The following is a 15,652-nucleotide window of genomic DNA, read 5'->3' as shown; positions in this document are numbered from 1 at the left end:
GCAAAGAGAAAGAAATAAGGGGGCCCTAAATGAAAGACCAGCACTGGTAGAGTTTTTTACTAAAATCTACAACAGAATCTGCCATTAAAAAGGAATAATTAGTACAGCATATAAAATATTGCATGATAATTATAAGAATCAAATCAGATGAGGTTAGAAAGGACTGGGAAGAGAGACTGAATAAGCAATTTACAAAGAAATAATGGGAGGCTATATATATATATATATATATATATATATATTCCAAATATGCAACAAAATCTAGAAGATTTATGATTTTTGCTTGGAAATATTTACACAGATATTTTTATATCCCAAATAAGATTCCTGAGAATTTTTCCTCAGGTAGATAAAAAATAAAAAGAAAAAAGAGGTAATTGCGAACATATTTTCTGGGAGTACGGTGAGTTGAAAGACTTTAAGGATTCCCTGCAGGATGAACTGTTGATGATGCTGGGTGGCAGATTTGTGTTATGAGGGAGATGATTTTTCTGAGCTATGATACAGAATCGTAATTGCCTAGACATGGTAAGGCCTTGCTGTGTCTAATTATGATAGCTGCCAAAAAAGCAATTACTAGGAAATGGAAATCAAAATTTAAATCAACTATACCAGAAGTAGTGAAAATCGTAACAAAGATAAAGCAACTGGAATTGACATCTTTAGAAAAGGTTAGGAGCAAACTACATAGGAAAAACTGGGAAATGTGGGAAGAATACATACAGGTGAGGAATGAGGTTTAAAAGAAGGCAGGACTTAAATGAGCTATGTAATGATTGAAAATGACTGGGTAGACTTTAAGTGATGTATAACGTTTGCAAATGTGAATGTGTCAGTACGGCTTGTGATGTAAAATGCCTGCAACTAGGATTGTCTCAATGTGGTTTGTTTTAATTTATATAAATGTATGATTGCCTATGTCGTGATGGTTTAATAAAGACATTTCTTGTTTTAACAAAAAAATAAATAAATAAAATATGCAGGAATTGAACAATTTATGTAATGTTACTTGGGTTATAAGACATACAGCAATATATGGAAGTACAAGAAGGATCAATAACCTGAATTAAACCTTCAGACAGACCCAGTAAACTACTCTTGATTATAGAAATTCGAGGAGTAGATGCATGTTTAGTTTTCTGTTTTTTTCTGACAAGAAAAATGGGACCAGCAGTGTTATTAATGGTAGCAGTATCTTCCCCAGGGATGGTCACAACATTCTAACAAAGCTGGAAAACCCTGTCTATTCTTTCTCCCAGGGCTGACAAGTGGCTCTCCCTTGCCCACAGAGGGGACCCCAAAAGCCACAGAGGACATGGCTAACCTCCAGTCCACAGTGGCCATAGATGCTACACCAGGGGATACAGAGTAAAAGATGAGTGGTCTGAGGTGCAACCAATAGCCACAGCAGAGTCACCCTCCTGTGGCTGAGGTAAACTTCTAGCCTGCTGTGATGGCTGTGATGGGAAAGGCTATTTGCTTAACTTTGTCTTTTTCTTTTTGTGACTGGAAGAAAAAATGACTGAGACCGACAGACTGTTCCATGTTCAAGCTGAACATGTTGCCTCTTTTCCAAGGAAAACAAGCAACAAATGTTCTGTGTAGGTAAAAACGTAATTGACTGAACATCTAATAAGTGTAGCACATATTTTCCTTTGTTTTGGAAGTTTGTGAAGAAAACTGACAGTTCAATGGACTGACTGAGATTAGTCTCAGAAACTACTTTGGGCAGAAAAGACGGGTTAGTTCGTAATGAAACTGTCTTTGTGAAAGATTAAATAGGGTGGCTTTATAGACAATACTTGTAATTCTGATTCCCTTCTTGCTGAAGTAATAGCCACTACAAAAATTGTTTTCCAAGTTACAAATTTCAAATCACAATTTGCTGAAGTCTCAACTAGAGAATGCATCATATGAGATAATACAAAAATCGAGTCCCAAGGGGCTGGAGGACTTTTGTAAGGTAGTTTCAGCAACAAAACTCCTTTCAAAAAGGTTTTACAAAGCTTATGGGACATGATGGGGGAACCATTTTCTCCTACATGATAATTAAAAATCACAGCTAATGGAAATCTTACAGTAGCAGCAGCAGCTCCCTCGCTAAAATGTTTTGCTAGAAAATTTAGAATGAAGTGCAGAGGAGCAGTAAAAGGATCTACTTTCTTTGCCATGGCCCAGATGACAAACCTTTTCCACTTGCTTTTGTAAAGTTTTTGTGTGGAAGATTTATGTGAAGTACACAAAATATGCCTCACTGGAGAAGATAAAAGAGGATGCCTGGCTATCACTGGAATCACAGCAGCCATGCTGTCAAGTTTAGAATTTTCAAGTCCAGAAGAGCCCGTCCTTGCGGATGTGAAAGTAGATCTGGAACTAGGTCCAGAATCCATGGATCTTCCTAGAGATGAAGCTGCAGAAGGGGAAAACAAATTTGTTGGGGCCAGTAAAAGGCTAAGAGAGTGACTGTTCTCTTCAACAATTTTGCTTTCTGTAACACTTTAGGAATCAAGGGAGTTGGAGGATAAGCATATAGAAGTCTCAGCGGCCAACTGTGCACCAGTGCATCCCTCCGCGACTCCCCCTGAGGGGGGTTGGGGTAAAGTAGCTGTTGCATTTGTTGTTCATGGGTGATGCAAACAGATCGCAGCAAGCCTGACCCCATTTCTGGAAAATTCTTTCTGCAACTTCTTGTTTGAGGGACCACTTGTGAGGCATCAGAATTGCCCTGCTGAACTTGTCCGCTATAATGCTGGATGTGCCCAGAATGTGCAAAGACATCACCTGCTGCCAAACTTGGACAGCTTCCCGGCAAAGGGGATAAGGTTTGGTGCCTCCCTGTTTGTGGATGTACCACACTACTGACATGTTGACTGACTGGACTGCTATTGTTCCCGGAGGAAGATCGCCTTGAAAGGCTTGCAGTGCTAGAAGCACTGCTCTCGCCTCTAAAACATTTATATGCAGATGGGCCTCGTGGGGGGACCAGGTGCCTTGGACTGTCTTTCCCAGATAATGCCCCCCGACCCTATCTGGGAGGAATCCATGGTCACCGTGGCCTGAGGCTGACAGGCTACAAACTAATGACCTTGAGAGGCTTGATCACAATAAATCCACCAGTGAAGACCCTTCCTGTAGACAGTGGTTATCAAGATCTTGTGAGACATTGGTAGATCTAGAAATGACCACTGGGTTGACAATAACCACTGCAGAATTTGCATATGAAGGTGGGCTAGAGGTACCAGAACAACTGAAGCTGCCACTGTTCCTAAGACTTGAAGTACTAGTTTTGCAGACACCCTTTTCTTGCAAATTATGACTCTGACCTGATTTCTCAATGAAATAAGTCTGTCAGATGGAAGTCTCGCTATCATTTTTTTGGTGTCTTAAGTGAGCTCCTATGATAGGATTCTACAGCAGATTTCTCGAAATTTAAAGTGATTCCCAGATGATAGCAAACATTTATAGCAGTTTCTCTTGCCCTTAAGAGTTGCTGCCTGGTAGTAGTAGAAGTTAGGAGCCAGTTGCCTAGGTATGGAAACACTCGGAATCCTTGATGCCTCAAGTGAGGCACAACCAATGCCATGCATTTGGTGAACACTCTGGGGGCTGTAGTGAGACCAAAGGGCAGGGCTTGAAACTGGTAATGACCGTCTCCCAGCTGAAAGAGCAGATGCCTTCTGGAGCTCCTGCCCATTTCTATATGGTAGTACACATCCTGAAGGTCTGAGCACATCAAATTGTCTTTTAATAGAAAAGGAAAAATTGACTGCAGAGTGACCCATTCAGAACTTGTTCTTTTTGATCGACTTGTTTAGATTGCTAAGATCTAGAATATGTTTCCAGTCCCCTGTATTCTTTGACACCAAAAGGAATCTTGAGCAAGTTCCGTATCCTCGTTGGCCTGAGGGGACTTCTTGGATGACTCTTTTGTCCAGCAACTTTTGAACTTCTGAAGTTGCTTGATCCCTTTGACAGGTTGGCATGTCTAGGATTCTTATGTTTTGAGGAAGGGGATAGGTAAAGGGGATGAAAAAAACACTGGATATTAATTGATGCACCCATGTGAAGCCAGGCCTGTGGGTGCAGGGACAGCCAACCCCCAACTTCATCCAGAGGTGAGCAATCGGGCCTCCTTTCAGGACTGCTAAAGGAAGGAGGAATCTCTACAGCCCTGATTTTGCAGGCCTCCCCTGCCTCGAGGATGGCATCTTCCATTACTGTTCGCTCCTCTGCCTCTGGGGGAACTTTCACCCTGTGTGTCCTGGAGAAACCATTGAGATTTTTGGAACCACATATTTCTGCTACTTTTTGACCTTTGGGATAAGGTCTTGTCAAAGGGGGGGGGCAAGGTCTTGCCTTCCTGTTCACACCTGGTGAGCATTTCTTTCATTTTGGGCCCAAAAAGAGATGAGCCATTGAAGAGGGCATTCACAAAGGAAGACTTGAAGGGCTCCACGAAATTGCAAAGTTGCATCCAGGCCTGCCTCCTAATCAAGATACCTGAACCTGCAGCTCTACTCAATGCATCCACTGCACATGAAATCAATCTCATGGAGGAGTTAACTAATGAATTTAGGGTGGTGAGCTGAGAGGCTACTTTATCAAAGACATCATAAGCCACAGCTCCTTGTAGGGTGTCTGATAACTCTTTCAGCAGATCCCTTTGCAGCCTAGTAAAATATGTCAAATAATACAGTAAGGGTAAAGTAACACCCACTGAAGAAAAGACGCACTTCCCACATCTATCCATCAATCTAAAATCTTTATTAGGAGGATGAATACTAAAAGGATGTATATTAGATGAGCGACTGTTCCAATGTTCAAATCATAGATGGTCGACATCATACCATCGAACATTGGAAAGGTCGAAGGTGAAAGTCAACAGCTTTTCACACGCAGAATGGGAAACTTCCCCTTTTTGCACTGAAGTGCATTCTCCGAGTTGGTATATTTAAGTAGGGGGTGTGTAAGGGGGGCTTGCCCCCCTGCTCAGAGTGTTAAGGTAAGGTTTTTGTTTTTTTTTTTTTATTATACAGTCGATGTTTCGAACTTCGCTCATATGAGTTCGCTCATGTGAGGTTTGAAGTTTTGAAACTTCGACTATATAATACAGACCCCACTAAAACTGGTCTCAGAAAGTTAGTTTTTAGTCACTCCCACCATGACCATTGCATCTACTGCAATTCCCTTGGTAAGAAACATTTTATCAGGAGGTGAAGTGATATAGTTATTTGGCTTCCATGGGGTCGGATTAATGGAGTCTGAGGTCTCCCACGTCTTCTGAGAGTAACTCAATAAGCTCATCGGGACGCAGGTTCGCCCAAGAGGTGGAAGGGCGGGATCCGAAAGCCTTCAGGTATACTGACTCGTCTGCTGAGGGAGTGTTGGACTCCTAGTCTCCTCTCTGTTTCAGCAATTCTAGCAGGTCTCCAAAAGAGGCATCTTTAGGAGGAGACCGTGGGGACCCCTCAGCCTCATCGAGGTCAGTATCGGTAATGACTGACTCCTCCAGAGAGTCCAAATGCTTCCTCTTCCAGGTTCTCTTCCAAGGGACTTCCTCAGTGGGGTAAATCTGGAGATGTTTCAGAAGAGATGAGGGTCTCCCTAGAGACATCCTGAGGCTTGGGATCCCCCTATCACTGTGGAAGGACTGATTGAGAGGTAGAAGGCACTGGTAGGGGATGGAAAGGAAGATTGGACCCTAGACTGAGAGCAGTCAAAGCTCTCCTCATGGCCTCGAATGCACCCTGCCCCTGATCAGAGGAGCCCTCCTGAGCAGTCAAAAAAAAAGTCAGAGCCAAAGGTCCTCAGCGACCCGAGGAAGGAAGATCCAAGACCAAGGTAGGAGCTGAGCTCAACCACGCCAAAGCTCTGAGAGACAAGGTCCAATCCAAAGAAAGGGAAGTTGGATCCCTGCGATCAGGTCCACGCAGAGAGCTATGGCTCATAGATATCTCCTGCTCTGACAGAGCAAAGAAACTCAGAGCTGAGGTTGGAGCAGAAGAAAAAGTTGGTCTCTGATCCGACAAGGTCACAAACTGGACGTCTGGATCTCCCTGTTCCGAACTTGAGAGATGAGTCAGAGGAGGAAGAGAAGAAGCTGAAGAGGGGATTGACTTCTCTGGATCTGAAGCACCTGGGCTCTGATCCAGAAGTAATTTGGCTAAAGGCGGTGTCTTCAGCAGCCTTCTAACCACCCCATCCACATCTTCATCAGAAATACGCCTGGTTGAATGGGTGGAGAGTCAGAGATCTCTGTAAAATTGGGGAAGGGAGCCAAAAGGATACTCTTTCCAATGATGGGGACTGGTTCTGTATAGTTACAGATATCAGAGCTGATGGAATTGGAGACTATGACTTAGAATGCTCCGGAGTTCCCTCGGATCCAAGAACTGACTGCTCTGAAAAAATCTGTTGGAGCAGACAGTTTTATCAGTTTTTACGCTGGCTCTGAAGATTCTGTCAGTGCCAGTGGCCATTTTTTTTGGTTTGTCCAATTTCAGAGTGGAAGAAGTGGATCCAGGTTTGGAGGACTTCTTGCCAATTGAAACAGTTTCAGCTAAGGGGCTTGGGATCATACCGTTAAGCATAAGCTTGTTACTCCTTTCTAGGAGTTCTTCTTTCTCTGGTAAAAGGCATGACATATACTACAGGACTCCTGCAAGTGTAATGGCCCCAGACAATAGACACACACAATGCGAGAATCACTCAAGGGCATTTTCTTGCCACATTGAGTGCACTTTTAAAAGCCTAGTGGCTTCTCTCCCTTATCCATTTGAGACATATTTAACAGCCTAAAACATACACAAGCAAACACACTATAACTAATTTTCTTAAAGAGCTATATCTAAATATCTATCTATATATATATATATATATATATATATATAGAGAGAGAGAGAGAGAGAAACTACAGAATTCCTACATCGAAAAACTGACTCTCTAAGCAAACTACACCAACAGACAACTGCTTAATTATTATTTGTTTAATAAGGGATTAAAGGGGAAAGGAAAACACTATGAAAAATATCAACGGTCGATTTGAATAGGAAGGGTATAAATTATGAGCACTGACAGCTACTAGAATTTAACACCAAGTTGAAAAATCTGAAATATTAAGAAATATGAAGAAAAACTCTTCACTTAGCCCAAAACTAGCAAAGGGACCACGTCTCCAGCAAAGAGACAAATGAGACCCGAGGAAATTTGGAAGTGCATTCTGGGAAGGGCAGAAAGCCCAAGAGCTCAGTTGGAGGCCATAAGCTTCTGCATAAGGCAGAGACAGATCCAAAGGATTGAATCTGATCCATACGTGAGAATCAAGGTGCGACTTGAAAACAACACATCAGAAGTTTAACACTAAAAATAATTTAATAAACTGCACACAGTCAGGCACATGAATATTCGTAAAGGTGAATGCACACAATGTAAACACAAATTTAAAACAAACTTTCCAAATATACTCCTAAACAGTCAATGTAGTACAGTATATATTGGGTCTATATTATCTTGTCAAAGACGTGTTCAGCAAACACATCTTCATCGACAAGTAAACAGCGAACCCTGTAATCGCCGAAAAGCCAAATCAGTGACTTTTTTCCCAGGAGAAAAAGCACTTGGCCTAATTAAAAAAAAAAAAAAAATTCAAACCCTACATAGTGGAAGATTTCGCCCGCCCCCACCCCCCCTAACTAAATATACCAACTCTGAGATCACACTACAGTGGGGAAAAGGACAAATCCCCGATGACAACCAAGTGCTTTTTTCTCCTGGGGAAAAATGTCACTGATTTGGCCATTCAGCAGTTACAGAGTTCACTGTTTACTTGAAGACATGTTCACTGAAAACGTTTTTCGACAAGATAATCCAGACCCCAGTATATCTAGGCTCCTCAAGGAACACGACAGTTATACAGTCCTACTGTTTTGTTATTTACTGCTGCTGTTAAACAGCAACATGGTTAGCAGTTTCATGTTGGTGGCAGTCAGATTGCGATGTTGATCTCTTAAGAACTGAACTCATGCACAGGATGAACATTCAACATCAAAGGAAGGAAATCAGAAGCTGAAAATTGAGATAGAAGGGAAAATAGTGGAACAGGTTAACAGTTTTAAGTAACTGGGAGGGGTGGTTGAGAAGGGAAGGCTGAATGAAATGGTCAAAGCTAGAATCAGAGGGGCTGCAGCCAACTGGCACAGAGTGTCAGTGGTAGTGTATGACAGAATAATGCCAAAGAAGCTGGCTTTAAAAGGTTGGTCAGATAATGATGGTAAAACAGGATAAATCCAAGGATCTGGGGGGGGGGATGTGGCTGGGGAATTGGGGTAGGAGGGGAGCGAAGACAGTTACATCTCCATGCTTAAACAAGTCAGTTAGTCTGCAGTTGCTCAGTAGACCTCTGAGGTTTGCCCCTACATGAGAAGGATTAGCAGGTAAGAATAAAAAAGTTTATACATTTATTTAATTAATTTTGTTTGCCTGTCAGTGAAACACGGGGGCAACTTAAATTAAACAGCTAGCCCATTGGAGTTAATAATACACTAGTATGTTCACTTAAAATAAAAATTTATACAGGACACTAAGGAGTGCCAGAGGAGATTGGCTACCTCATACAGAAAGAAACAAAAGAATAAGAACCTTGGGGAAGCAAGGGGTTTTGACCACAATCATAAGTTTTTAATTTACTGTCTCCATTACCAGCAGCCACGATAACTACAGAGCCAAAACACTAAGCTGCAGTTATGGCCTTACTCAGCAGTCAGTTGTTCATTAACTCCTGCATAAAGGCCAAAGGCCATTCAGAAAGCAGAATCCTCAATGAATGTATATACTGCGGGGCCCAAGTAGGCAACAAGTTGTTTTTTGAATATCTGCAAAGAAGACTGTTAAATATCTAAAGGAACCTTGTTCCAAAGTTGAACCAATGACTGTATTAAATAATTTGCTCTTAAGACTGTCCTTGACTCCTCATTTCTTTAAGTAAAATATTGATCCCTGGTTAATATGCTTGTATTCAGCAATTCATATTTAGTAGAGATCAATGTTTTTCACTCCTGAGCCACTGTATGCTAAGCAATGTTTACCCCTCAGTCATCTGTAATGGATTGAAAAGAAGCCTAGACTTTCCAGTCTAGATGGGTATGATTTATCTCTCTGCAAGTAATGATGTGCCTTGTAAATTTTCGTTGAATACTTTTTAAAACCAGGAGATCACCTTGCTTGTAGGAGCAAAAAAAAGAAGTTATGTACTTACCATAATGTTCCATCTGAGTTGTTGATTTTCATTTGTCTTCAACCTGAGGGACTCTGATCTGGCACGGATCCGACGTAGCCGCATACTACAACTTTGGATCCAAGCTCCAAGCTCCTCCCCAACCCATAATGCTCCTGTCTGCCTCCTCCCTTCAGATTGTGTTTGTTGCAGAACAGCAGCATCCCAACTTAAACAATATGCCTATAAAAAACTGGCATAACCCACAAAATGCCTAGCAAGGGGAAAGCAAGCCAGAATAGAGGGGCTATGACTTTTCCATCCGGTCCACCACACAGTCCACACAAGGCAGGGAGAAGGAGGGAGGGACGGCTGAAGACAAATGAAAAGCAACAACTTAGATGGAACGTTACGGTAAGTACAGGACTTCTTTACCTGAAGTTGTTTTCATTTGATCTTCAACCTGAGGGACAGAGTCCCGAGCTACCAATAAACCCTGGGCTGTCCGCATGGAAGGATGTTAAAGAGCACTGCTGAACCAAAGGATGCTCTGCCCCTGGAAAGAAGGTCCAATTTATAATGAGAGATAAATGTGTGCGAGGACTCCCAGGTAGCTGCAGAACAGATATCCTCTAAAGAGACCCTGGACCAAAAGGCTGCAAAAGTAGCAAGAGACCTGGTGGAATGCGCCTGGACATGCCCTGGAGGACATAACCCTTTGGCTCGACAGGCGAAAGAAATGCATTCAGAAATCCGTTGAGCAATAGTAACTTTAGAAACTGGCTTACTAAAGAAAGGTTTAGAAAATTAAACAAAAAGTTAATCAGACTTACGAAAGGATTTTGTTCTATGCAAATAAAAACACAGCTGCCTGTGAACATCAAGCAAATGGAACCTGTACTCTCCCTTATTCTGGAAATTTGGAAAGAAAACTGGCAAACTGATGACCTGATTAATATTAGACTCTGACGCCACCTACGGTAGAAAGGACAGATTAGTCTGCAGTGACACCCTATCTTTATGGAATACCATATAAGGGAGCTTGACAGATAAGGCTTGGATCTCAGAAACCCTCTTGGTTGAGGTAACTGCAACCAAAAAGGCAGTCTTCCATGACAAACTGCAACTCAACAGTGGCCGCTGGTTCAAAAGGAGGAGAAACCAGGGCCTACAACAGCAAGGTGAGATCCCAAGGGGGCACTGGGTCCTTAACCGGAAGCCTGAGGAGGAAGGTACTTTTCAAAAAGGCCTTACAAAGTTTGGAATAAGCCAAAGAAGCCGAATTCTCACCAATGTGAAAGTTAGAAATCGCTGCTAATTGCACCTTAACTGTAGAGAAGCTACCGCCATGATTAAAAATATCTGTCAAAAACTCCAAAACTGCCAGAACTGATGAAGTGAAAGGATCCAGGTCATGCTGTGAAGCTCAGATCAAGAAATGCTTCCATTTACTCGAATAAACCTTCCTGGTAGAAGATTTGTGAGCCACTACCAAGATCTTCTTAACAGGAGAAGACAGCATGGGAGTCCTAACTATCATGGGAACTGGAGCAGCCAAGCAGTGAGCTTCAGGCTGACTAAGTCTGGGTGAAGGATTCCTGAGGGAATGTATGATCTGATCCGGAACTGGATCTAGCGTCCGAGGTGGACACACTGCATGAAACCACAGAGAGGGGAACCAAACTTGGCGAGGCCAGAAAGGGCAATGAGGATCACTGAGCTCCCCAGCCATTGAGCTTTCTGAATGAACTTGGATAGTACAGTAACCAGGGGGGTAAGCATACAGTAAATCAGAGGGTCAAGCATGAACTAGAGTGTCTCTGCGGGACTCCCTGGGGGGGGGGGGGGAGGGGGGGTTAGAGTGAAATACTTACTGCACTTCGCTTTTGAAGGAGAGGCAAAAAGATCACAGCAAGCCTGACCCCACTTTAGAAAGATCTGTTCTGTTACTGAAGGATTCAGAGACCACTTGTAAGGCATCAGAATTGACATGCTGAGCCTGTCCGCTAGTACGTTGGACCTCCCTGGAATGTGCGGTGCTACCAGAAAAACGTCCGGTGAAGATCGCTCACTCCCACAATCTCATGGCTACACAACAAAGGGGATAAGATCTGGTGCCCCCCCTGTTTGTTGATGTACCAGACTACTAACATATTGTCTGTCTGCATGGCAATAGTCTCCGGAGGAAGAAAGGCATGGAGAGCTTGCAACGTCAGAAGCACCACCCTTATATAAAATATAATTTAAAATCCACTGGCTATGTCCTTGTACCAACCCTGACTGACATCCCTCTTCCTGTTATCCCAAAGTCTATCATTAAATACTACTCACCTCATAGCTACTTTTAAGATCATTACCTCCTTTCCCCTCTGTTAATCTGCTCATATAGCTATCCAGAGACTGTACAAAACTCATTCTTCTCAGAGACTATTATAGATTAGGATAACTGTACCCATGAAGGCCTTTACAAATGTGTCACTGCTTTATATATGAGTCACTGCCATTAAATGTGTCCCTGCCTTGTAAATAATTATCTGTTTTTCTGTGGCATATACACAACTTTGATTTCAAATGTCTCACACTCTTCTAAATACTTTCTTTCTTCTACTAGTGTTTGGTCAAAAAAAAGAAAAAACTTTTATTTTGTTTGTTATCTGTCATAATTACTATGTTACCTTGTATACAACTATTGTGTCTGACAAGTGAACTGTATCTGTAGTTGCAATATTCTGCTTTGTTTTATGTGGAGCTTTTCTCCCCGGACCTCTACTGAAAATGGACATATATCCAGTTAGACTCACCCTGTCAACAAATGTAACATAAATAAATAAATTATCTCCAGGACACTGATATGCAGATTGGTCTCCAGAGAGGACCACGTGCCTTGGAGCATCCTTTCCATGCAATGCCACCCACCCAAACAGGGAGGCATCTGTGGTCACCATGAATGCGGGGGAAGGAAGAACAAACAGACGACCTTGAAGGAGGTCCGGGGATTAAAGCCACCAAAGAAGGAAGTCCTTGCAAACACATGACAATTGAACAGGATTCGACAAGGGAAGGTCTAGCAAGGACCACTGAATGGCTAAGCTCCATTGAAGAACTCTCATATGAAGACATGCAGTTGGAACAACAGTGATCTTGGCCTCCATGGACCCCAACACCTGAAGAACTGAACCCGCGGGGGGAGATTGGCTTGAAATATGCAACTCATATGATGATGCAGTGATAACAGTCTGTCTGCAGGTACAAACACCCTGCCCTGAATAGTATCTATCCGAGCACCTATGAAATCCAGAACCTGCAATGGTACCAGCTAAGATTTGTTCAGATTTATGGTTATAGCCAGGAATTGAGCAGTCTGAAGAATATGATCCCTGACTTGAATCAGTTGATGCCTGGAGGGAGCGGAAAAGAGACAATCATCCAGGTAGGGAAAGACCTTAAACCCCTGCAGCCCCAGGTGAGCCGCCACTACCGCCATCACTTTGGTGAATACCCGGGGGGTGGTGGTGAGCCCAAAGGGGAGCGCTCTGAACTGAAAATGAGTGGCTCCCAGCCATAAGTGGAGGAATCTCTGGGAGCACTTGTTCATCTTGACATATTAGTACACATCTTCGAGGTCCACCAAGCACATCCAGTCATTTATCTGCAGGATGGGCAGAATTTATTGAATAGTGACCATCTGGAATTTTGTCTTGGCAACTGACAGGTTCAGGGTTGAAAGATCCAGAATGGGTCTTAAGTCCCCCATTTTCTTTGGCACTAAAAAGAACTTGGAATAAATACCTAATCCAGATTGGTCTGTGTGGGGATGGGCTGGATGACTCATTTTTCGAGCAGCCTGGCAATTTCTACTGCTGCTTCCTCCTGCTGACTGGGTGGAATGTCCAGGAGGCGTTTGGGAGGAAATGGGGAATAGAGAAAGGGAATCGAGTAACCTCTAGATATGATCTGCAACACCCAACAATCGTTGGCAACTGACTCTCACAGGCTGGTGGGTGCAGAGATACTTATCCCCCGACTGCCTCCAGAGATGAGCAGTCAGGCAATCCTTCAGGGCTTCTGCAAGGGTCTGTCCAGGAAGGAATCCCGAGACCCTTGGTTCTTTGGATCCCATCTGCCATGAGGGCAGCGTCTGTCGTATCCCCCTCTGCCACTTGAGGAAGGTGAATCCTGGGCGTCTTGGGGAGAAACTTGAGAATTCCGAAACCACGTCTTAACCCCACATTGATTCCTAGAGAATAATCATTGTGGGGTGGAGAAGTGGATCCCGACAGCAGACAAAGTCTTCCCATCTTTCTCACTCTGGACTAAAGTATCACAAACCATTTTTTCAAACAAGGTGGAACCATCAAAGGGGGCGTTCATGAAAGATGCCATGAAATGCTCCGAGAAAGCACAAAGCTTAACCCAGGAGTGCCACCTAATGGCTATGCCTGTTCTGGTAGCCCAAGAGGCACTTTCAGTCACATGTGAAAAAAGCCTCATGGAAGTATTTGAGATAGAAGGGTGGCCATGTGGGAGGAAAAGAACTTTGTCTCATCTGCTGACATGGATCCTGGGGCAGACACAGCGAACTCTTTGACCAGGTTCCTCTGCAGTCTGATTTCATGTGCCAATTAATTCACTGCACATAAGGCAAATGTGGCTGAGAAACAGGTCCATTTGCCAAAATGATACAAAGCCCGAGACTCCCTGTCTGGAGGATGGACCATAGAGCTCTCCTGTGTGAGCTCTTTTTTGGTGGCTGCCGCAACCACCATGGCATTCAATGGGGACCCTTTGGAACAATGTTGCCTATCTGAGGGAGCGCTAAGTACTTTGCCTGGGCACCTAGGGATAGGCTCAACCATTTTAAGAAAACGCAAAAATGGCATTGGCAGGAATTACCTCAACACTGATTTAAAAAAACAAAAATAAAATAAGTGCTTTCGTTCGATGCATTGACCAAACTTCATCAGACAAGTACAACAAAAAATTCTTACAATAAGTAGTCCTTATTTAGGTCACATGTTTGCAAGAAAAACACACCTCCCCAACATTAATTAAGCATGAACACACCCTTAAAGAACTCACTATAATGGAAAAACAAACAAATAAATACAAAAAAATATGACTAAGTACAACCAAAAAATTAAATATTAAAACTGAATTATTCATCTTTCTAAACTTTTCAATTTTAACATACACTGGATGAAGCATAAATTATTCAAACCTGGTTGGTTATGTGCATCCAGCCTCATTTGCCAAAATAATTCCAGTTGCACTAACTTTAAAGAAATAGGGCCTCCTCTCTCACCAGGTTGTACCTGATCAATAATTCTACACAGGAAATAGTGACAAGGATTCAAAGCAACATGCTTAGCCCAAGGCATTATCAGCTCTAGCTTTCCTAATACTGTATGTGTGTTCATACAGTCTCTCTCTCTCTCAATCTCCAATCAGTCTTCCCTATATAAAAGTAGGGCAAGACTGGCATCTTGCAAGATACACTACACTTTTAGAGTTACAGTTATATCTATGGAGACTTCCCAGTCCAGCTCTGAAATATTTTTCGGGATATGTCCCCTTTTAAAAATAAGCTTAGGTCTTTCTTCAGTACTTAAATCAAGGGAACTATCACTCTTGATTAAACACCAGTTTTTAATTAATATCTGCTTGATGCCCAACGCATCAGTACTAAAAGGGGTAACAAAGGTCAAACCATAACCAGTGGTATTTTCCAAAAAATTGTTACATAACTCTGTCCTTCATAAGGACCATTAAGTACATCCGAAATTACATTGGTCAAATTAGGTTTAAAATGACCTAAAGTACGCTTTTGTAGGACCTCATCAACCAAATCATCCAACAAATTAACTGGATAACCTTGTTTTAAAAACATATTTCTCAAAAGGTCGCATTCAACCAAGAAATCATGGTTGTCCAAGACCATTCGAACTGCCCTAACAAGTTGCCCTTAACTGATCTCTTCTGATGCTCTGGGTGGGCGCTGGAGAAATATAAAAATGAGTTAGAATAAGTATCCTTCCTAAAGATTTTGGCAATGTATCTTTTATTTACCCTGTCTTTAATTAGGTCCACGTCCAAATAAGCAATGCGCTCCGTTTGGAAAGAATAGGTAAAGGACAAAAATTGAGTGGTAATGTTAAGGTAATGAAAAAAGTTTACAACTAATTTGCGGTCCCTGTTAATAAAAATAAAAATGTCCAGGTACTGTGTGTAGTAATAGATTTTATCATAATGTACGGTGTTTTTAAACAGGAACTCTCGCTCCCAATATGCCATTACAAAACTGGCAAAACTTGCCCCAGAGTGGAGACCATAGCTACTTCTGCAAGAAGTATTTCCCCCGCAAAAATGAAGTAACTGTAGGTGAGTATAATATCCAAAAATTCCTGAACTAGGGAAACCTCAAGGTTAGTGGCTTTCTTCTCC

General features: G+C 42.5%; 1 protein-coding gene across 1 annotated transcript in view; it reads right to left on the bottom strand.

Moving 5' to 3' along the window:
- The window catches only part of DOP1A (DOP1 leucine zipper like protein A), a 2,183,138-nt gene that overhangs the window by 1,394,477 nt on the left and 773,009 nt on the right, over positions 1-15,652 (bottom strand). The window lies entirely within an intron of this gene.

This window comes from Protopterus annectens, chromosome 1.part1, assembly GCF_019279795.1.
Source record: "Protopterus annectens isolate FY-2018-M chromosome 1.part1, PAN1.0, whole genome shotgun sequence".
Lineage (NCBI taxonomy): Eukaryota > Metazoa > Chordata > Ceratodontiformes > Protopteridae > Protopterus > Protopterus annectens.
The sequence above is the reverse complement of the archived record's forward strand: the minus strand, read 5'-3'. Positions and strand labels throughout refer to the sequence as shown.